The following is a 22,958-nucleotide window of genomic DNA, read 5'->3' as shown; positions in this document are numbered from 1 at the left end:
GTACGGGTATGGGTTAGGGTACGGGTCAGGGAACGGGTTAGGGTTCGGGTACGGGTTAGGGTTCGGGTATGAGTTAGGGTTCGGGTACGGGTTAGGGTACGGGTTAGGGTTCGGGTACGGGTTAGGGTACGGGTTAGGGTTAGGGTACGGGTTAGGGTTAGGGTACGGGTATGGGTTAGGGTACGGGTACGTGTTAGGGTACGGGTATGGGTACGGGTATGGGTACGGGTTAGGGTATGGGTTAGGGTTAGGGTTAGGGTACGGGTTAGGGTATGGGTTAGGGTTAGGGTACGGGTACGGGTTAGGGTACGGGTTAGGGTACGGGTTAGGGTTAGGTTAGGGTACGGGTTAGGGTACGGGTTAGGGTTAGGGTACGGGTTAGGGTTAGGGGTTAGGGGTTAGTGGTCAGGTTAGGGTTAGGGTTAGGGTATGGGTTAGGGTACAGTTTAGGGTGGGGTTAGGTTTAGGGTTAGGGTACGGGTTAGGGTTAGGGATTAGGGGTTAGGGGTTAGGGTTAGGGTTAGGGTTAGGGTCTCCCTGTCCTCTGCTGTATAGAGACCATTCTCCTCTGGTAAGCAGATTGATCATTTCAGAACATAACCTTTGAGGCTCTCTGCGATCCGCTCCCCACCTGTCTGTACTCTCCAGCCTCACCTCTCCCACTGCAGCCCCCCTCTATGGGCCACCAAGCTGTGTGGTTGTCCCACATGTGCCTTGGGCCTGACTCCAATCCTTTACATTCTCTGTGCCCTCTGCCAGGAGCACTCTTCTCTCCCCTTGCATCATGTCTGGCTTGTTTCCCCATTGGCTGGGTCTCTACTTGCCCCCTGGTGACCTGACTCATGTCTGCTGGGTGTATGTGCTCGTCCCATATTTTAATGTAGTATTCACCTTCCCTGTGTGAGCGATTTACTAACCTGCGAGGTATGGGGTAGGCACAGGGAAGTAGTCTTAGTGCCTGTGTAAAAAAGTCAGTCTCAGGGCGCCTGGGTGGCTCAGTCATTAAGCGTCTGCCTTCGGCTCAGGTCGTGATCCCAGGGGCCTGGGATTAAGTCCCATGTCAGGCTCCCTGCTCAGCGGGGAGCCTGCTTCTCCCTCTCCCCCTCCCCCTCCTTGTGTTCCCTCTCTAGCTGTCTCTTTCTCTGTCAAATAAATAAAATCTTAAAAAAATTCAGTCTCAGAGGGGCTCACCACACTTGCTGACAATGGGGGAGCTGCTGTCCCCACAGTGAGGGGCAGGTAGTCCCCTCAAAGGGGGACCAGCCATGTGAGGCAGTTGGACAAGACTTCCAATGTTTTGGGGCCAGGGAGATGTAGACCTGGACCCAGAAGCTCACACCCTTGGATTCAAGGCTGGGGCCTAAGCAAGCCCCCTTTTTCCAGGAGTCATCTTTCCCCTTCCCTGCCCATGGGCTGAACCTGATTCCTGATCTGGGGAGTTCGAGGGTGACCCCTCCTAGGAATACCAGTGGTTTACTGATGGACCTTGTCAGCCAGAGGCCCAGTAGCCTTCAAGGGAGGACCCTATAGGGGGTGGAGACAGCTCTGTTGGGGACCAGTGACAGTCCACTCAAAGTAAAGTGGGGGACCTGGCCGGCCCTGCTGATTCTACCCAGTCTGTAGGACATAGAAACACGGGCTGTGCCCAAAGGTGCTCAACTAATGGCAGGTGGGGACAAAACCTGCAGGGGGGCAGCTAGGGGAGGGCACCTGCAGGGTTTGCCCAGGAGCTCAGCACAGAGGGAGTGTTCCTGGCTCCAGCATGCTGACTGTGTGGCTGCATGGGTTTCTAGCCTCCCAAGCCTCAGGCTCCCCTTTGTAAGGTGGGGCACTGATGACCCCCATATCTGGGAGCAGAAGGTAGGGAGGCCCTGCCGGCAGATTCACTCAGGAAAGGTCAGGAGGTGGCTGTTGCATAAAGCAGCCCAGGGCCTGTCCCCATGAAGAAGGTGCACACGTCCATGACCCCCAGCTCTGGGGTCCTGCTGCCAGCCTCTGGCAGTGACCCTCTTCCTGCCCTGTCCCCTGCCCCTGTGGATACGGGGTCTTCCTGGAGCTGTTCCTGCAGAATCACTTCATGGTGGACACAGGGTCATCTACTGTGTCTTCACCGACCAGCTGGTTGCTGTGTCCCGTGTGCCCCTCCAGGAGCACTGAAGGGTGGTGGTTCTTGAGGTCCGTGGTGCCCCACACTGGCAGGATGTGTCCATGCAGCACATGGCATCATGAGCTGCTTCTATGAGGAGTGCTTCCTCTATGAGGTGGATGACATGGTGTGCGGGGATGTGGACATGAAGTTCTGTGACCACGTGGGCGTGGAGATCCTGTCCCCCCTCTTTGGCACCCTGCACCCCGGTTTCTACTGGCTGGCCTGTGAGGACTTAAGCTATGAGCGCTGGTCCCAGTCCCAGGCCCACATCCCCAAGGACCAGGGTGACTTCTACTACATGGGGGCCTTTTTTGGGGGGTTGTGGCGGAGGTTCACCGACTGACCTCAGCCTGTCACCAGGTGATGGTGGTCAACTGGGCCAATGGGATCGAGGCCATGTGGTACGATAAGAGCCACCTGAACAGGTACCTGCTGGACCACAAGCCCAGCAAGGTGCTGTCCCTGGAGGACCTGCGGGACCCACAGCTATTGGGCGGTCCCTGGAGGACCTGGGTGCAGCTGCTGGGCTGGCCCCAGGTCATGAAGAAGCTGAGATTTGGGCCGTGCCCAAGAATCACCAGGACACCTGGAACTCATGAGGGGCTGTCCCCGTCTCCAGCAGCGGGTGCTGACTTCAGCGGAGCCATCAGAGCAGGTTCCTACTTCTGTCCCCTCGAGGGACACTGTGGAGTCCAGTACTGTCTGCACGGGCACGTCCAGTGCCCCAGCCGCACCTGCTCACAGGAGGCCTGCCTGGGGATACAGCGTCCTCTCTTTGCGTTCACTACATTTTCTTCACTTCTGGGTCATTTGCAGCTGTGAACGGCTCCAGTTTTATGTCAGATGTTTTTCTGTGTCAATGCTGAGCAACCATTTTTAAAAAGAACAATTGAGGGAAAAGGTTTTCTCCCTGGTTCTAAACAGACACCGCCTGGTGGGGCTGGGAGCAGCCCTGTAGCAGCCGTGGAGCCAGAACGGGTCCTGGCTGGGTCTTCCCTCCCAGTCCTTGCACCTTGCCATGGCCATGGGGCTTCAGGGTCAGGGGTGCACCGAGCCACCTCTCAGAACCCCGGTGCCCTCACCGCCAGAGGTCTTGGCCATGACCGCTAGCTCAGCCTCCAGGAGCATGGTGCCCTCTGGGTTATTTCCATTTCCTGCCGTGGATTTATTTTTTATTTATTAATTTTATTTAATTTTTTAAATTTAAATTCATTAGCCAACATATAGTACATCAGTAGATTTTGATGTAGTGTTCAGTGATTCATTAGTTGCGTATAACACCCAGTTCTCATCACAACATGTGCCCTCCTTAATACCCATCACCCAGGTACCCCATCCCCCCACCCTCCTCCCTTCTGTAACCCTCAGTTTGTTTACCGGAGTCCAGAGTCTCTCATGGTTTGTCTCCCTCTCTGATTTCTTCCTGTTCAGTTTTCCCTCCCTTCCCCTGTAGTCCTCTATGCTATTCCTGACATTCCACATAGGAGTGAAACTATATGATAATTGTCTTTCTCTGATTTATTTATTTCACTTAGCATAATCCCCTCCCGTTCCATCTATGTCAATGTAAATGGTAGGTATTCATCCTTTCTAACAGCTGAGGAATATTCCATTGTACATATATACCACATCTTCTTTATCCATTCGTCTGTTGAAGGGCATCTCGGCTCCTTCCACAGTTTGGCTATTGTGGACATTGCTGCTATGAACATTGGGGGGCAGGCGCTCTTCTTTTCATTACATCTGTATCTTTGGGGTAAATACCCAGTAGTGCATTTGCTGGGTGATAGGGTAGTTCTGTTTGTAACGTCTTGAAGAAACTCCATACTGTTTTTCAGAGTGGCTGTACCAGCTTGCATTCCCACCAACAGTGTAAGAGGGTTCCCTTTTCTCCACATCCTCACCAACATTTGTTGTTTCCTGCCTTGTTGATTTTTGCCATTCTAAGTGGTGAAGGTGGTATCTCAATGTGGTTTTAATTTCTTTTTCCCTGATGGCTAGTGATGTGGAGCATTTTTTCATGTGTCTGTTAGCCATTTGTATGTCTTTGGAGAAGTGTCTGTTCATGTGTTCTGCCCATTTCTTGAGTGGATTATTTGTTTTTTGGGTGTTGAGTTTGAGAAGTTCTTTATAGATCTTGGATGCCAGCCCTTTATCTGTAATGTCATTTGCAAATATCTTCTCCCATTCCATGGCTTGCCTCTTAGTTTTGTTGACTGTTTCCTTTGCTGTGCAGAAGCTTTTTATCTTGATGAAGTCCCAAAGGTTCATTTTTGCTTTTGTTACCCTTGCCTTTGGAGACGTGTCTAGCAAGAAGTTGCTGTGGCTGAGGTCGAAGAGGTTGCTGCCTGTGTTCTCTTCTAGGATTTTGATGGATTCCTGTGTCACATTGAGGTCTTTCATCCAATTTGAGTTTACCTTTGTATATGGTGTGAGAGAATGGTCCAGTTTCATTCTTCTGCATGTGGCTGTCTAATTTTCCCAGCACTATTTATTGAAGAGACTGTCTTTTTTCCATTGGGTATTCTTTCCTGCTTTGTGGAAGATTAGTTGACCATAGAGTTGAGGGTCCATTTCTGGGGTCTCTATTCTGTTCCATTGATCTGTGTGTCTGTTTTTTGCCAGTACCATACTGTCTTGATGATCACAGCTTTGTAATACAGCTTGAGGTCACCTGCTTTTGTTTTATTTTTATTATTTTAGTGAATTTTAAATTAATGTATAATATATTATTTGTTTCAGGGGTACAGGTCTTTGATTCATCGGTCTTATACAATTCGCAGTGCTCACCATAGCACATACCCTCCCCAGTGTCCATCACCCAGTCACCCCACGCCTCCCAACCCCCTCCACTCCAGCAACCCCCAGTTTGTTTCCTGAGATTAAGAGTCTCTTATGGTATGTGCTCTGGTAAGCGCTGTGAATTGTGCAAGACTGTTGAATCTCAGATCTCTACCTCTGAAACAAATAATGCAATATATGTTAAGAAAAAAAAAGAAGAAGAAGAAGGTAGCAGGAAGGGAAGAATGAAGCAGGGGAAATCGGAGGGGTAGATGAACCATGAGAGACGATGGACTTTGAAAAACAAACTGAGGATTCTAGAGGGGAGGGGGGTGGGAGGATGGGTTAGCCTGGTGGTGGGTATTGAGGAGGGCACGTTCTGCATGGAGCACTGGGTGTTATGCACAAACAATGAATCATGGAACACTTCATCTAAAACTAATGATGTAATGTATGGGGATTAACATAAGAATAAAAAAAAAGTCTCTTATGGTTTGTCTCTCTCTCTGGTTTCGTCTTGTTTCATTTTTCCCTCCCTTCGCCTATGATCTTCTGTCTTGTTCCTCAAATTCCTCATATCACTGAGATCATAGGATAATTGTCTTTCTCTGAGTGACTTATTTTGTTTAACATAATACACTGTAGTTCCATCCACGTCGTTGCAAATGGCAAGATTTCATTTTTTTTGATAGGTGCATAATATTCTCTGTATATATATATACACAAACCACATTTTCTTTACCCATTCATCTGTTGATGGACATTTAGACTCTTTCCATAGTTTGGCTATTGTGGACATTGCTGCTATAAACATTGGGGTGCACGTGCTCCTTCGGATCCCTACATTTGTATCTTTGGGGTAAATACCCAGTAGTGCAATTGCTCGGTCATAAGGTAGCTCTTTTTTCAACTTTTTGAGGAACCTCCCTAGTGTTTTCCAGAGTGGCGTCTGCCTTCGTTTTAAATGGCTATTTATGCTGGTGTTTGTGAAATGTGGGCACTCACTCAGTCTGGATGCATGTGCCGCTGGGATTCCTCAGTGCCCACAGATGGTTTGTGCACTCTCTCTGGACCATCTGCCTGCACTGTGTCTTAGCAAGCATTTAGTGATGCCACTGTGAGCTCAGGCACCCAACAAGGCGCAGAGCATGAGAGCGAGAACTAAGATACAGGATCCCTGCTCTTGGGCCTTCCTGGGACTTTCGATGGACCCGTCCTCCTGACTCACTACTCTCCTATTGTGTAATAGACATACAACTGATACCATTAAGCACGTTTCAGGGTACAATTCAGTGGCAATAAGTATATTCATTCTTCTGCACCTGCCGCCTCCATCCACTGCCACAACTTTGTCATCCTCCCAAACTGAATCTCTACCCAGGAGACACTAACCCCCCATTTCCCCTCCCCAGCCCCGGCACCCAGCAGCTCCTTCCACCTCTATGAATCGGAGTGCTCTCTGTCCCTCACAAGTGGGGTCCTCCCGTATTGGTCCTTTAGGGACTGGCCTATTTCACATAGCCCAATGGCCTCAAGGTCTGTCCCTGTGAGCCTGGACCTGACCCACTTTCCCCCCAAAGGAGTGTCTCAGCCCTCTCCTGTCTAAGCCAAGCCTCCTCAGTCTCTTCTGCTCCCCTCACCTTCCTCCTCCGCCTGAAGATGATCCCAGCCAATCTGCAGCTTTGAAGACCTATTCAGTCCAGATGCCAGGCACATACCACGGGGACCTCGGGCCTCACCTACCCCATCTGTCCACGTCAGGTCCCTGCCCACCCCCCACCAGGTGGCCACCTGCTCATCCCACAGGTGTCCCCATCTCAGGAGAGGGAAACACCAAGTCCAGACCCTTGGAGTCCTCTGTGACTTTTTGCTTTCTACCAACTCTCCCAGTAGTGAAGTGGCTATGTACTGAAGTGGACATCCATTGTCCAAAACATTTAAAGGCATATGTGAGTCTCTGCTGCCTAGGCAATGGATAACAGTTGGGGCAGATAGAAACCGAACAGAATCACTGGAAGAAAGGCTGAGGAATGAGGAGCTTTAGGGAAGAAGGGCCTGGAAGCTGTGACTGCCCGTACCTGACCTTCAGATGCCCCTCAGTGACTCCTGTGCCTCTGGTGTCTTCCTGGAACCCTGACCTGGCTGTTTTCAGACAGCTCATCCAGCGGTACCCTCAGTTTCTGGGAGGGGGATTTGCTGGAATCTGCAGTGTGTCCTACTGCCCCACCAGGATCACTTTCTGAAGGCACATTGTCTGGGACCCAAGACTGTGGGTCTGTGGCTTGGAGGGATTCTGAGCAGAGCTGGTGGGATGGGAAGGCTGCAAGGCACAGAGGTAGGTTTCCAGAAAGCCAGCTGGGGTCCCCGGCATCCTACTGTTTTTGATTCAGAGCCCTGAGATCTTTAATATGCCAGCAACGTTACAGCATGGGCCAGAAAAGCAAATTTCCCTGTGCAACCAACACCACCTAAACTATTGGCCATTTCTTGTCACTTGAGCTGAGTACAAAGGATTGGGAGTCAGGACTTGGTGGGGGGGCCCTGGACCAGACTTTGTATTTGGGGGACAAAGGCCATCCAGAGAAGCTTGTGCTGAGCCTAAGGAGAGGGTCTGTGTGGAGACCCCAGCTGCAGGCACTGCTGTCCAATGATGCCCCCTCAGCCCGACCCAGTGCACCTGCTGCTGGGGGAGCACCTGCCCCCTCCTCTCTGCCTGAGGGCTCTCTCCTGTACCAGCTGCATCCTCTCCTGCCAGCCACTGCCAGCCTGCAGCCTGGGAGGGTGGATACCCCGAGTTGCTCCAGCTGCTGTGGGAGCACCTGCCCCCTCCTCTCTGCCTGAGGGCTCTCTCCTGCACTAGGTGCCTCTTCTCCTGCCAGCCACTGCCAGCCTGCAGCCTGGGAGGGTGGATACCCCGAGTTCCTCCAGCTGCTGGGGGAGCACCTGTCCCCTCCTCTCTGTCTGAAGGCTCTCTCCTGCACCAGGTGCCTCCTCTCCTGGCAGCCACTGGCAGCCTACAGGCTGGGAGGGTGGATAGCTGGACGACCTCCAGCCCTGGGGACAGAGCCAGTGAGGGTGGGATGTGGTCTCCCAGTAGGCCTGAGCGCCAGGTCCCCACGGTGTTCACTCTCCTCCTGCAGGCTCACTGTGCCATGTCCTCCCTCAGGCTTCCTAGGCTCAAGTCCTCCTCTGCTCGCTGACCATCCTTGGCCCAGGCTCCACACGTTGGGACTGGGAGCAGGTCATCTGGACCTTCTGGACTCTCGCTTCCGTGCCCGTGACACGGACACAGGTTGGTCTCACAGAATGCTTGGAGGAGACCCAGTGCAGGAAGATGCAGGCAGCTGCAAGGGAGATGCCATGTGACCCCAGAGGGAGCGCCCAGGCTTTGCACAATGCACCGGGCTCACAGGACCCCCATGGGATGCGGGCGCCAGGCCACGGGGCACAGGAAGTCCTGGTGGGGGTGGCCCTGGTGGGGAGGCCAGAGAAGGGTCCCAGAAGGGGCAGGAGACAAGGAACACGACAAGACAGAGCTTCCCAAGGAGGTCAATGGAAGGATCAAAGGATCGCAGAGACCCTTGGGGAAACTCGGAGGCCCTGGAGATGTTGGCTGAAATGCCGTCATTGGGTCAGAAAAGTTAGTCACAACCACCCAGTCGACACTGGGTAATTTACTTTGTGGTTCTAAGAATCAGTGCGTACCTGCCATTAGAACTCACACTGCAGGAAGTCTAGCATATACTCACTCTTCATCACTTTTCAGGACTCGATTTTTCTAGAGGAAGTGCCAAGCATTGGCCTCTGTTTTCAGGAGCAGATTCTTGGTGCTCATCACCACTCCTAGCCGTGAGGACTGACCCCTGTCACCTCCCACAGTGGACGTGACCATGTGGGTTGGGGGGTGCTCACTGATGAAGCCCCAGTGCTCAGTACACAGCAGGGACCCCCGGTCCTCTGCTGAATGAGGGAGGAAGGGGGGAAGGAGGGAGGGAGTGAGAGGGAGGGAGGATGGGAGAAAGGGAGGGAGAGAGAGGGAGTGAAGGAGGGAGGGAAACCACAGAAGTTGGGTCCATCCATCAGGAGCCCTTATTTGGGGTGAGGTCCGAGGGCACCACAGCCCCGGCCCTGGATGGTGGCTCAGGTCCTCCCAGTGCTGACCTTCCTTCTCCTTGGCCCTCTGTCATCCTGGATCCTCTCCACCTCCTCCTCCTCCAATTCTGAATGTTCCCAGGAACAGGGTGGCAGGAGGGGTCTCAGGAGGGGCTTCCCAGATCCTGTGCCCCGAATGACAATGTGACAGTGGCTACAGGACATTCTATCATGAGGACTGGGACTGTGGATCCCATCCATCTCCTTGCGCATTAGCGTTGTTCCATTCCCTGCTCTCTCCACCACTGCTGTGATAAACACTCCTGAGAGCAGATCTGTGAAAAACCGAGCCAGAGTTTCCGGGGGTTGGTCAGAGGCCAAGCATGCCAGGTGCACCTGTGGCCTGGGATGGGTGCTGCTCACTGTTCTCCCAGACAGGGGTGCCTGTCATCCTTCTCTCCAGGGTACCTGCAGGGGATCTCCGCTTCCTCACGTTCTCCCCAGACCAGACACCTGCCAGTCTGAGGGTGACCAGTGCTGCCTCCTTAGGGTTTCCTTTGCCAGAGTCCTTCCCCAGGAGCTCCCTCATCTCTGACTCTGCACGTGCCTGTCCTCCCCCCTTGGACTTGCATGCGTTTGGTGTCTGTCCTTGTGGAACCCAGTGACTTGGTGTGTTGTTTGGACAAGAGGCATAGGAAACCTTTCTCTGGCCTTGGGTTGTGAGCAATGCTTTTGTCCTTTGTGGTGTGTCTTCCAGCTTCTGCATTTCCCTGGTTTCTGTGTGGGCCACAGGAGGAGCCAGCCCTGTCCTGTCTGGGGTCAGGCTGTGGTGTCCCAGCAGGAACAGGGGTCTCGGCCCCAAGATTGTGCCCATAATTCCTAAAGCGGCCTCTCTGATTACATCTGATCTGTAATCCATCAGGCATTTTAATATCGAATAAGGGAAATTTTATGACAAATAAACACAGACGAAAACAAGTCCCCTTTGAAAATAGGTGGGCAGACACAAAGGCACCTATTGCGTGATTCCACTTACAGAAACATCCAGAACAGGGAAAGGAACAGGGAGAGAAAGCAGCTTAGGGGTTTCCAGGGTCTGGGCTGGGGGAGAAATGGGCAGGGGGACTTCTGGTTCGGGGACTCCTTTGGGACACGAGATATTCCGCAGCAATGTTCTGGGGTGTGGTGGCACAGCGTTGGGAATGTACTTATGCTCATCACATGTTCAGTTGAAAACAAGTAATTTTATTTAAAACAAATAATAAACAATATACATAACATGAAAATGAACAATATGAACCAGAACAATATGAACCAGAGAGAAAGAATATAGGGGGAGGGGATGAAACAATCTGGCGGGCCGTCGGGGTCCGGCGATGGAACTAAGGGCAATTGTACTAGGAGCTCTCCCCGCAGGGCTGTGGGCTCTGGATGTGGCTCTGGGAGCCCTGCGGGAGCAGGAGTAGGGGCAGGGGTTGGGATAGGGGCAGGGCCACGGGCAGGGCCAGGTGTAAGAGCAGGGCAAGGGGCAGGGCCAGTTGTAAGAGCAGGGCGAGGGGCAGGGGCAAGGGGAGGGACAGGATCAGCAGTCATGGCAGGTGCAGGATCCAGGGCAGGACCTGGGTAAGGAGCAGGAACAGGAGCTCCGGCAGGCGCAGGGGCAGGGGCAGCGGCAGAAGGAGCAGGAACAGGAGCTCAGGCAGGGGCAGGAGAAGGGGCAGCAGGTCTGGCAGGGGAAGGGGCAGGAGTAGGGGCAGGGACAAGAACAGGAGCCCAGGAAGGGGCAGGGGAAGGCACAGCGGGTCTGGCAGGGAAAGGGGCAGAAGCAGGAGCAGGAAAAGGAGCAGGAACAGGAGCTCATGCAGGGGCAGGGGAAGGGGCAGCAGGTCTGGCAGGGGTAGGGTTATGAGCAGGAGGAGGGTCAGGGACAAGAACAGGAGCTCAGGAAGGGTCAGGGGAAGGGGCAGCAGAGTCTGGCAGGGGCAGGGAGAGGAGCAGGAGAAGGAGCAGGAACCGGAGCTCAGGCAGGGGAAGGGGCAGTGGCTCTGGCAGGGGCAGGGGAAGGGGTAGGAGGAGGATCAGGAGCTGGGTTGGAGCAGTGGCAGGTGCAGGATCCAGGGCAGGACCTGGGTCAGGGGCAGGTGCCAGTTCTTCCTGGTCCACGTCAGGCTGTCCGTGGGTGGGTGCCGGGTCACCTGCCGGCTCCTGGTCTCCTCCTGCAGTCGCTGCAGGCACCACCCCTCCGTCCAGAGCTGCCGATGGAGTTGGAACCGGCTCTAGCTCCTCAGGTGGTGGGGCAGCTGTGAGAGGAGAAAAGCTCACCCCGTGCCCGCTCTCCGTGGGCCTTTGCAGAGACAGAACCCAGCCCAGGGCCTCCCAGAGAAGCCGCAGCCAGGAAGGAGCCCTCCCTGGGGTGTCTCCCCGACTGCAGTCCACCCGCTGGGCGCTCTGAGCCCAGTCGTTGCTCCAGGCCCCACACCAGCCTCTGGGGCCTCGTCCCTGTGGGGCCAGCACCGACCCATCCCCACACACCACAAACACCCAGCCCCAGCCTTCTCAACCTCGGGCTCGGTCTCCGTGGGCTCCGGCTCCTGGACCACTGTCCGGTGACCAAGCACCTGGGACAGTGGTCTGGGGGGTGTTGGAGGTCTTGCCCGGCAATCCCCAGCACTTGTTTTTGGGGATGCCTGTTGGGTCAACCCCTCCGTCAGGGAGGAGGGCCTGTCCGCCAGCCGCCTCGGGAGGTCATCCGTGGCCTTCTGCAAAGACAGGGACGGGTAGCCGGCGGGAGGCATCACAGCCCTGCCCGGCCATCCTCACTGTCCTCCTGCCCAGTCCCCCTGCTGCTCCCAGATCAGACACAGACCTGTGAGTGCACAGCCGTGCACCCGGGATGCAGTGACCCATCCCTGCAGGGCTATCGGGATAAACCCTGGGTAGAAGGGGCAGCGCCCGCACACCCCATCCCACACGGCCAGCCTTGACCTTGAACATGGCCTGCCCACTGGGAATCTGACCCCTCATCAACCTGCTCCTGCTCAGGGTGGCCCCACCCCGCATGACCCCTCTTTACACACACACACACGCACACGCACACTCACACACAGACACGCACAGACACACACACACGGAAGGGGGCCTGGGGCTGCACAGGTCAGATCAGAGCGTGTGGGGCTAGGTGGCAGGCTCTGGGCCTCCTGGTGTCACCTTTCTGTCCTTCTGGCCAAATGGCCAGAGGCGGTGGGGAGCCCTGATTGGACATCCCCAGTGGGGGCCAGCATTTGCAGGGCGGGCTTTCTTCAGCCTGCAGCATCCAGACTTAGGGAGGCAACAAGCCCACATGTTCATGGTTGGATGATGTCCAACGAAATGAGCTGGGCAGGGGGCTGTCTCTGGAATGTGGGTGCCTTGTTACCTGGGTTCCAAATTCTGTTGGACTCTGTTGTCAGGGAAGTGAGGTCACCACTGCCTGGGGTCCCCTTACCCAACTTCCTCCTCACACAAGACCCCCACCCCCGAGGGCCCCCTCCCCCATCTGCTCAATGCTCCCCCTCCCCCCATGCCCAATTCATCCAGTGACTCCCTCACATCCCCCCCACAGCATTCCCAAGGCCTGGGTGCAGCCAGTGTCCCCGCTGTGAGGACACAGAGCTGGCTTCAGACTGGGCTCCTGTGCATACCCAGGGCTGTGACCCTGGACAAACCCTGTGCCTCTCAGGGCCTCCCCAGGCTCCCCATCTGCACAGTGGGGTGTTCTGGCTTCTACTTCTATGGACGCCATCAGGGGTAGGACCTCTACATACATTCCGGACCTGCTATCACAGGAGGCTGCGGCACATTTGCCAATGCAAGGAGGAGCCAGGGGCTGGGCGGGACATGGAGCACAGCTCAGAGGGGCCTGGGTCTCCTCTGGCCTCTGGGCAAAGCCACCCCCTTCTTGCCTGTTCCCAGCCCCCGTGGGAAGGTTGCAATGAACGGATTCCGACCTTGTCCACTGGTGACACACACTTCCAGGGGCTCCCATTAGGTTTAGGCTCAGGCCCCGTGGCCTCGTCTGCGCCCCTGTGCTGGGCAGTCCCCACAGTGGTTCCCGGGCATTCCCGCATCCTGCTCACACATCCCTGTGGAATCCCCTCCCCTCCGGGGTGGATGGCCTGTGTGACCGCGCTCTCAGGAAGAGAATGGGGCCAAATGCTGGGATGTCATTTCCAAGATGATGGAGGAACGTCTGTGACTTCTTCTGGTTCCCTCTGTCGTGTGTTCATTCTCTGTCTCCTTCTCTGTTTCTGACTCGGTCTCTGTGTCTCTCAGAGGAGCAGGATCTGTGGACTCCAGGGGTGATGTGAGAAACCTCAGAAGCCTCCCTTGTCCGTGTTTCCCTCTTCTGTCCCGGTGCTCCGTTCCTTCCTAAGGCCTTGTCACCCGGACCAGAGCACTGAATCTGGAACCTCTTCCAAATGGAGACCCGGAGGCTGCAACAAGGAGGGTCTTGGCCTTGGTCCCCAGACTAGTGGTCAGTGCTCTGCCACGTTCTGCATACCCAGGTCCTCAGCCCCCCAAGCCCCCAGTCTGTCCCCTGCTCCGAAGGACCTCGAGGGAGTACAAAGCATTTTCCCAGGACTGGGAGCACAGGGGGTCGGGGATGGAGATCAAAGGCCAACAGGCTCTCCCACAAGCCTGTGGGACCCTAGGGACACTGCATCTCTACAGCCCAAGTGACAGAAGAGTAAGCTGAGGCCTTTGGCTGGAGCTCCTCTGGACTTGGGGGTGGGTATCTCTTCCTGCTTCCAAGTCCCCAGGCTGGTGATGGACACCGGAACCCAGACCCTGTCCTCTCCCAGTGCCCTGGCAACACCCCTGGGCCCCTGGGGGACCCCTGACCCTCAGCCTGGCCTGTCTCCCCTCCCCATGCTATGGATCTGGGTCCTTGCCAGGAGTCCTGATGCCCTGCCCCATGGCCCAGCTGTCTGCAACCTGTTTCTTCTTTCCCCCCTGTCACCCACCTCGCTCCCAGGCTTTCCTCCCCTTCTGACCCCCTGCTGGGCAGTCAGAGTGGTGTGTGTGGGGGGGGGGGTGTGGGGGGGTGGGTTTGCAGGTGCACGTGCCTCTACGTGCCTGGGGATGCCAAGGTCATGTCTCCACATGGGACGGGGTGGGTAGCTCTTCCCGAGGATCTGAGGGGCTCTCAGCCCCAAAGCAAACCTCATGGGAGTGTTGGGACTGGCCTAGGACTGGAGAGCAGCTCCTTGGACTCTGCACCCCTCAGTTGTCCTGGGCCAGTCCCTGCCTCTCTTGACCCAGGTTCCCAACTGTCCCTGAGGGTCGGACATGGAAAGGCTTGAACGTGGCTGCTCCTCCAGGGGTAGGTGGGGGACAGGTGCACCAGGCACGCAGGCCTCCCCACCGAGAGGGCCAGCCAGGTGTGTCATGGCCAGGTGTGCAGAGACGACCTGCCCACAGCTCCTGGACCATGACCCAGCCCTGCGGCATTTGTGCACGAGACCCATGGCTCCGCACCTGACCGGTCCCCCGCATTCCCTCACCACCTCGGAGACAAGGGCTCTTCTTCGTCCTAGGGCCCGTCATCCTTCGGACAATGAGAGCAGAGGGATCCATATGTAGAGGAGGCCGGCAGGGCGTCCCGCGGAACGTCGTGTGCCCATCTCTGCTTTGTCGTCTAGGCTTAGCGGCGGACCCCCACCTAGAAAGAGGCCCGCGGGGCAGGGACATTTGTCTGCCCTGTTCCCTGAATTATGGAGAATGTCTAGAAGGGGCTTCCTGTCCATGTGTGGAGTCGATGAAGCCCAGCCAGCACCTTTCAGATGTCTGAGTGGCTCTGGGGCCCCTCTGCCAGCCCCCAGGGATCCCTGCTCTGGCTCCACCCAGGATGGGAGCCCCAGAGGGAATCTGAAACCTCCTCACAGCCAGGAATGCGGCTTTGCGCGGGACACAGGACACGGAGGCCTGGGGCAGAGAGCTCTTTCACGGTGGAGAGGAACCGCCTCAGCCCCAGGCCACCCTCCCCGTGGGCCGGCCACAGGGTCGGGGAGCGGTCCCAACAGGCCCGACGGCACCCCGTGTGTGGGGCCTGGCCTCGTGGCAGGCAGGTTCCCCAGGAGACACCTGAGGTTCAGAGAGGGGACGTGCCAGGCCCGAGACACACAGCCCGCAGTTGAGGGGGAGCCTCCGGGCGGGACGGGGGGCCCTGCTCACCTTGGTGAGCAGCAGGTGTGGGAAGGGCTGGGGAGGCGTTCCTCTGGGAGGTGCTCCGGGAGAGGGGCCACTGGAGAGGGCCTGGCCCGGCTCCACCAGCTTCCTCAGGCTGTCAGCAGGGACCGCCCACAGCCTCTGGCTCGCCCCCAGCGGCAGGGCCCACTCAGGTTCACGGTGGGGCTGATCTGTGGATAAAGGAGGGACAATTCACAACACAGAAACTGCAAAACTATTCCTGTCCGTGTCCCGAAGTGCAACAGAATATCCAAATTGGTTCGGAGCTCCAAGCAGGCAAGTGGGCCAATGGATGGAACCCATGGACAGATGGATGGACAGACAGGTGAAGGCCAATGGGTGGGGAGAGAGGGACAAACAAAGTGAGAGTTGATGACAGATGAACAGACAGGCGCTACTGAATGGATGGACGCAGAGACAGAAAGGATGGGAATAGCAGAGAGATGAATGGACAGAGGCTAAAGAACAGACAGGAGACTAGAGATGAAGGACAGAGGGACAGCGTCAAAAGGAGCCAGGAAGAGACAAGCCAGGCTGCCTGCAGCCCTCCTTGGCCCGAAGCCGAGGTGCCGCATCAGCAGGTGGGGGCAGATAGCCTGTAAGTCCTCTCGGCACGCTACACCCCTGCCCCAAAACCGCAGTCTCCTCTCTGGTAAAATCCAGAAAATCGTCCCAGACACCCCTAGTGCCTGTGCAGGACTGAAGGAGCCCACATGCACTTGGACTTGGCCCCTTACCGGGGGCACCCTCAGTCTGGACACCTGGGACCTTCTCTCACTTTACAAGGCCGGGGGTGGGTGAGGAAAGGGCTACCAGAGGCAGGAGGAGTCATTCCAGGAGTGGAGGATCCTCCCTTGTGTTCGCTATAAGCTTCACTGACAAATTCATCCTGTAGCTTCCCAAGCAAAAGGCTCATAAAATGTCATCAATGTTCATAACGGTTCATAAAAATGATCAGTTGAGCAGGCAACTTCAAAATGAAGTAGAAATAAGTTTAAAGATGTTTTCACTGTAATTCGGCTCTAGGACCCAGATATTTTCAGAGACGTAAATAATAATACATATGGCACAGAACCAGGCTGGGAGTGGGGAGGACAGGCTCCCACCTTGGGGGCTGGCCCCTCAGCTTTGGCTGAGGAAGCTGGGCCTGTGCTGGGTGCCTACTGTCTCCTAGGCTGGGCCCTTCCTGTACCCTCCCTGGAAGCCCTGTGGTAGGACTTGACCCCACTGACCAGAAGCCACAGCCTGGGCTCCATCCACAGACTGACCATCCTTTGCTCATCTGGAATCTAGAACTTGGGTCTCCCCAGTGCCCTCCCAACTTCCTCATCAGGTCCCCTCATTTTTATCTCCTTGCTATGTCTTGGGTTCGCCGCCCCCCTGCCTTCCATCATGCTTCCACAGCCTGAACCACTGCAGACTGGAGCAAACCTCCAACCTCCTGGGCAGGGCCTCCAGAAGGACCCCATCAAAACACACACTCTATCACCCCTCTGCCCAAGAACTTCGGGTGGCTCCTCACTGCCTGGAGCACCGTGTCCTACAGGCTCAGCATCCAAAGTCCTTTAGCATTCAGTTGGACCAGACCTGCCAGCCCCCCACAGCCCCACATCCCCTTCCCTTGCTCTTCCACATCTTTGCAGACATCCTCTTTCCCTAGTGAACGCCTCTGCATCCTATGAGACCCCAGCCACACATCACCATCCTCATCTCCGGGTGGGTCTTTGGGAGGGTGGGAGGGGGAGGTCATGGCCTCATCTTTGGGCAGACTGAGTCAAATGGTCAGTCCCATGTGGGAGGGTTAGGCTGCCCAGAACCCACCTTTGCTGTTGTTAGGGCCTGGGCACAAACCGACCGACAGACCACAGACTAGGGAGGGGAGGAAGGGAGGGAGGCTGGAAAGATTGAGAAGCAGACCCACGGGAAATGGAGCAACAAGGCTCCATCCTGCCCACGCACGATGTGTGGGGATAAGCCCAGACCCTACCTGCAGGACGTCTCTCGGAAGGAGATGTTCACGTCCCAGTGGGTGTGGACTCTGCAAGGAAAGAAGCGGAGGGTCAAAGTGGCCTCCAGGATCTGGTACCTGAACAGCAGGGTGTGTGTATGGCATAGCCCTCATCTTCCCCAGAGCGCTGGCCCCAAGGGAACTGGGTTGGCTCGGATTTGTCTCCAGTGCTATCTGGTACCAGCTCAACCAGCCAGTGGCTGCCACCAGGATAGGACCGTGGGGCAGGAGCCGACTCCTGGTCTCACCAGACAAAGGAATTGGGAAGGACAGAAATGAGGCTGCCACACCTGTCCTTCTTGTTGCAGCGAACCCAGGAGAGCTGCCACATTGTGCTGAGGGCGGGGGTGGGGAGGGGAGCTGCAGCCTCTTCTGCGATCAGCCATGCAACTGAACCAAATTCCTAGATGCTAGAGCTGCTCCAGCCAGGCTGGAACAGGTCAGGGAGCAAGCCCCATGGCCGCTGCCAGCACCTATGGTCCAGAGTCAGCCCAGGTGGGTGCAGCTTCCTGGGTCCCAGCTGCTACCAGTCTGCCTCCTGAAAGCGACCACCGCACTTGTAGGTAGGAGGGATGCCAAAACGAGAGGTCAAGTAAGGAAACAGCTCTGCCCTCTGCCTGTCCCCTCACTCATAGCAGTGTTCCCAGAAAGACCCTCAGGCTGAGGGATGGTGGTTGGAAGCCTGTGTGGGTGTGTCACCTTAGCAAGCGTGGGTAGGAGGGCTGGGAAGTGGGGGTGTTGGGGGTTTGGGAGGGTTATTTTAGGGCAGGAGATGTTGGAACACGTTGAAAGACTAGGTGGGAAGAGAAAAGGCCTAGAAACTCTGGGGGTGAGTAGCATGTGCTGGATGGACAGACAAATGAATGGACCGACGACAGATAGATGGAGGCATGAAGAGGTGAGTGGACAGTGGGAGGTGTCTCTGCCAGGAGAGGAGATGGTGGGAAGTCAGGAAGAGTGGCCCCAAGCCTGGAAGGGACAGTGGGTAGCCAGGAAAGCTGCCTCCTGCCAAGGAGAATGAGCATGAGAGTTTCAGGGACAGCCCTGGGAAGGGGGCTGCTCAGCTCCTTTCTCTCCTCCTGGCTGTGGTGGTATCAGGCCCTCCCTTCCTGGGTCTCCCTGACTGCCCACCTCCGAGAGCCCCTGGCCCTTCCTAGAGCCTCCTTCCTTCCCCACATGGAACCTCGTCGACCCCCTCCCTCCAAGTGGGGGCAGGGTAGGTTCTCACTACGGTCTTGTGGCGTCAGGGGTTCGGGCTGTTTCAGCTTCGGCAGATACCAAGACATGACAAGCTAAACCCGGGCCCTGTCCCCAGGGCAAAGGGTCCTCGCCCTGGCCTGGCCTTCAGCTACCTGGAGACACCAGTCTTGATGTCCCGACCAGAGCCCGTGTGCCTCCCCCGAGCCTGGCCCCCAGTAAAAGTACCTTCTCCTCATGAGAGGGACATGTGGGGTGTCCCCCTGTTTCAAGCCTTGTTGCCGCCCACAGGCTGGGCCACTCCCATCGCTGTCACCATCACGGGACGAGAAGCTGGGGGTCAGCTCCTTCTTTAGGACCCGTGCAGTGGGCAGGGCAACTGTCCTCTTGTCTGCCAGCCGCCCCCGGTTCTGGGTAGGGAGGCAAGAGAGGAAGGTTAGGCTGAGCCAGGACCCTCAGGGTCCTGGGAGCTGTGCACTCCAGGCCCGAGCCTCAGGCAGGGTGCAGGTGATGGAAGCCCTCAGAGCAGCTGCTAAGATCAAATAGGCACCATCACTGGCCCCGCTACAGGGCTTCTAGCCCACAGGACAGGCCCGAGGGTCCACATGGGTCCCAGTGGCTGGAGCTGAAGACAAGAGCAGAAAGATGAGGCCCGGGTCTGCTACCAGGGAGCGGGGTGCAGTGAAGGGCTGTAGGCCCTGGCCAGGCTCCTCGTGACACTGCCTCGTCCAGACTCTGCACTCTAGCCGGAGTGTGGGGGTGCCCACCCGGAGGCAGACCCCAGCTTTCTCGGCCCCAGGGAGCCCCAGGGACCACGTGTGCACAACACAGCATGTCTGCATTCTGCCACGTGTTCAACGTGCAGCTACCTCTGTGTGCTTGTGTCTGCTGGACCGTCCCACAAGCTCCTGCATGAACCCCCAGCCACCGCCAAGTCCTGTCTTCTATTCTGCTAGTGCCACGCAGGGTCCAGTTCAGGGTTGTTTGGAGCCTGAGTCTGGGGCCTGATCCTGCTGACCCCTTGCAAACTGCAGGCCCGCGGTTCACAGGTCACTTGATGGGGAGCCCTTACCAACCTAGACCCTTTGTCCCACGGGCCCCTAGTGAGCCTACCCTCTGGGTCAGAAACAGAGATTCCATTTCTTCCACAACACCTCCTTCTCCCCTCCCTACACCCATGTTGTGAGGATGTGGAGCTCATGTGTGTGCTGTGTGCTGGGAGATCAGAGCAGGAAGGCATGTCCTGTGCACAGACATGGAGGGTACTCCACACCGAGCTTGTCCGTGCTCAGAGCACACTATACAAGGTCACTATACACCAAGGCTCCCTACAGTGTCCTTAGGTCCTGCTGCCCCAGTGGAAGAAGAAAAGTTACTGATTATTTTCGGGTGGGCAGGAACCCTTTTCTTATTTAATAAGGGGTTGCTGTTTCAGGGGGGTGGCAGGGACCTTGGGATTATCTAATTCTCTCTCATCTCTTCAGTCACCTGGGGACCCTCGGACATCCTCTTTCCTGTTGCAAGGACAATGCCATCATACCCACGAGCTTGAGGAGGAAAGTGTGGAGGAGGGTCTCGCCTCACCCTGGACCCGTGTCATCCTGGACCTGCAGGACTGCTAAGCAGCCACCATCGTCCTGCCCTCCAGAATAAGGGACCTTCCCTTCAGACCCAGCCCACCCTAGCTCCAGATTTGGTCAGTGGCCCCAACAGGGTCAGGGGGCCCTAGTCTTCTCCCCTCGCTTGGTCTGGGGACCACAGTTGCCCCCCTCTCCAGGCCCCCCACCGCGAGCCACAGTCTCCCCCATACTTGCCCTTATGAATCCACTTGGGACACCCTCCGTATTCCTCTCTGCAACATACTCAGTGAGAGACCCTGGACAGCACTGGGGCCGGGTGGGAGTCTGAGGGTAGGCCTGAGAGATGAAATGGCCTGCTTTGTGGCCCCTTCTGAGACCCTGGCCTTGGCCCTGTGCTCTAACAGCAAGAGCAGAGAGTGGTTGAGCCGCAGGTGCGAGGGCCTGTCTGGTCCAGCTATTGGGCGCCAAGGGCAGTGTTTTCAACAACCGCTGGCCTGTCTGAAGTGTGCAGGGCTGGGAAGTCCCACTCCGGTCTGCCCTTCTCTAGCCTGTGGCCCAAGCACCAGGACCTCCTCTCCTGTCTTTCTGCTTTAATTGAACAATTCTCTTAAGAAGAAAAGGAAATGCATTTCCCTCTGCTTCTCATCTGTAGGGCGAGGAGGAGAGGAAAATGAGGGCAGTAATACCGCCACTTGGGATGAGGCCAGACCAGCTACGCTGGCCTGCGGTGGCTCTTGGAGGTGCTCCTGTGGGAGGGGAGCTGAGGAAGAGGGACCAGGATGGGCAGCCCTGACCCCGACCAAGGACAGGGAGCATACTTTCCTCCTACGCACACCCAAGACCTCAGCCACTCACCCCTGCTCAGCAGCGCACAGATTTGAAAACTCTGTGACAAACCTCTGTTGCTAGTCAACCATTGGCGCCTCAGAACACAAGGAGGGGAACAGGAAAGCCATCTTGCATGTCTGCATGATCCCTGCACCAAATATGCACACCCACATTGTGCCCCTGGGGTATCTGTGGCTGTGAGGTGTGTATGTACCTTCGGGCCTGGCTGTGGGGGATGGAGGAAGACAATCTCTATGTGGCAAAAGCCGGGGCTGGAAAGACAAGGGGGTCTGTGTAGCTCCTTTCTAAGGGAAGGGTACAGGGATGGGCCTGGGCGGGACCAGGTTCAGGAGAGGCAGGCCCAGGTCTGAGGCATCCCTCATGCAGGACAGGGACCCGGGAGCCCCAGACAGGTAGGCAGTTCGAGGTCGTGGCCTCATCCCTGCCAGAACTCCCCACCCCTCTCCAATCCAAGCAATGTCCCGGGGAAATTGATACTGGGCTCAGGCCACCTGAACCCCACACTCGTGTGAGAGACCTCTGGAAGGGTGGGTTAAGACAGGCTGGGACCCTCCAACCCGAACAGAAACCCCAGGCTAGCCTTGAGGGTGCCCAGAAGACTCTTCTCCAGTACAAGCTGCTTGAAAAGGTGCGTTAAGTGGAGCGGGAGCTCAGCTTCTTGCCCCAGGCAGGTACCGTCGTAGCAGGTAAGAGGTGGGCTGCCTGTGCGCACATACTCTGACCACGAGCTCATGGCAGACAGGTGTGTGGGGTAGGCACACAGGAGAGGCATGGCTGTATCCCCGTCCCCCTGTCCAACTTGTGTGTCTGATCTGGTGTCTGTATTCACAGGTGTGTTTGTGGCTTCCCCGCCTGCTCAGGCTACCCGCCTCCAGGGTCCATGAGGAAACCAAAACATCCCTTCCTCCTTCCTACTTCCAGTCCAAAGTAAAGAAGCTGAAGGTGGTGTCCTGGGTCCTCTCTCACCCCTTCCTGTGTGGGGGGCTGCAGACGCCAGCAATAACAGCACAATCCCAACCACCACCAGCAGCCAGGGCCCTAACCGGCTCTCCCCGAGCAGCTCAAAATTGGTTCCTCTCAAGATGCAGTTTCTTCTTCAGATCAGTCCTCCAACTATGGCTGCCTGGAGGACATAGGATGTGGAAGACAGTGCTTCAGGGGCAGGCCCAGCACCCCAATCTCTGCTGCTCCCCTAGGCCAAAGAGGGCGTCAATACATGTCTACACTGGGTTGGGGGTCCCACATCAGCCTCCACCTCCAGATCTTGACACCAAAGGCCCACACTGCTCAGATTCTGCCCCCAACTGGGTTGTATCCTCAGACTCTCCTGGACATCCAGGGCCTTGCCCAGCAGGGTTCTAGCTTTTGGCATCCCAGAGACACATGTTACTCACCTCCAAGCTGTGACCACCCCAGAATGTACATCCAGGCCAGCCAACAGTGCCACATCCCAGAACAAGTGTTACCTTAGGACCAGCCCCTCTCCCAAGCCAGGCCAGCTGACACAGTGACACCCCCACCCCCACCCCAGACCTGTGACAGGGCAGGGTCCCAGGCCCCAGGTGGATGGCACTGTCCAGGGAGGAGACCTTTACAGCCTAGGCTGTCCCCAAGACCTGAGAAGCAGCAGCTCCAAGATAGGGAATGGTCAGGTCCTGCATCCAAAGAGCGGAGGGCTGCCCCAGGATTCCCACCCAAAGCAAAGTCTCCCCTATTTGCCCCTGCGGGGGCTCACTCCTGCACACTGGCAGGTTTGAGGTTAGGACTCTGGATCCTAGAAAACAGGCACACGCTCCACAGGGGAGAAGGAAGACCCAAAGCCCCAACTTTTCTCCCACATCTCACCACCGGGGAGGATATTCGACAGCCCGGACAGTCGCAGATCGGAGGGTGCACCTGCAGAATCCCCTTGGACATAAGCGTCTTCAGACTTTTCCTGTGAGGAGAGCCGAGGCAGGACCTGTGAGAGAGCAGGGCTGGGGCACAGGTAGAGCCGGCACGCACGGGCGCGCTTTCGGGGCGCAGTAAGCTGCACGGCCGGTTCCCCCTCCTGGCACGTGTAGGAACATCCAAC

The 22,958-nt window shown here is 56.6% G+C and overlaps 1 pseudogene; it reads left to right on the top strand.

The window, feature by feature from the left end:
* The first annotated feature begins 2,032 nt into the window (after nucleotides 1-2,032).
* On the top strand, nucleotides 2,033-2,748 carry LOC135363178 (histo-blood group ABO system transferase 2-like; annotated as a pseudogene).
* Nucleotides 2,749-22,958: the final 20,210 nt, after the last annotated feature.

Source organism: Mirounga angustirostris, unplaced genomic scaffold (genome assembly GCF_029215605.1).
Source record: "Mirounga angustirostris isolate CCGP_5_RB_7025 unplaced genomic scaffold, mMirAng1.0.hap1 SCAF_48, whole genome shotgun sequence".
Classification (NCBI taxonomy): Eukaryota; Metazoa; Chordata; class Mammalia; order Carnivora; family Phocidae; genus Mirounga; species Mirounga angustirostris.
Note: the sequence above shows the minus strand (reverse complement) of the source record. Positions and strands in the feature narration are given on the sequence as shown.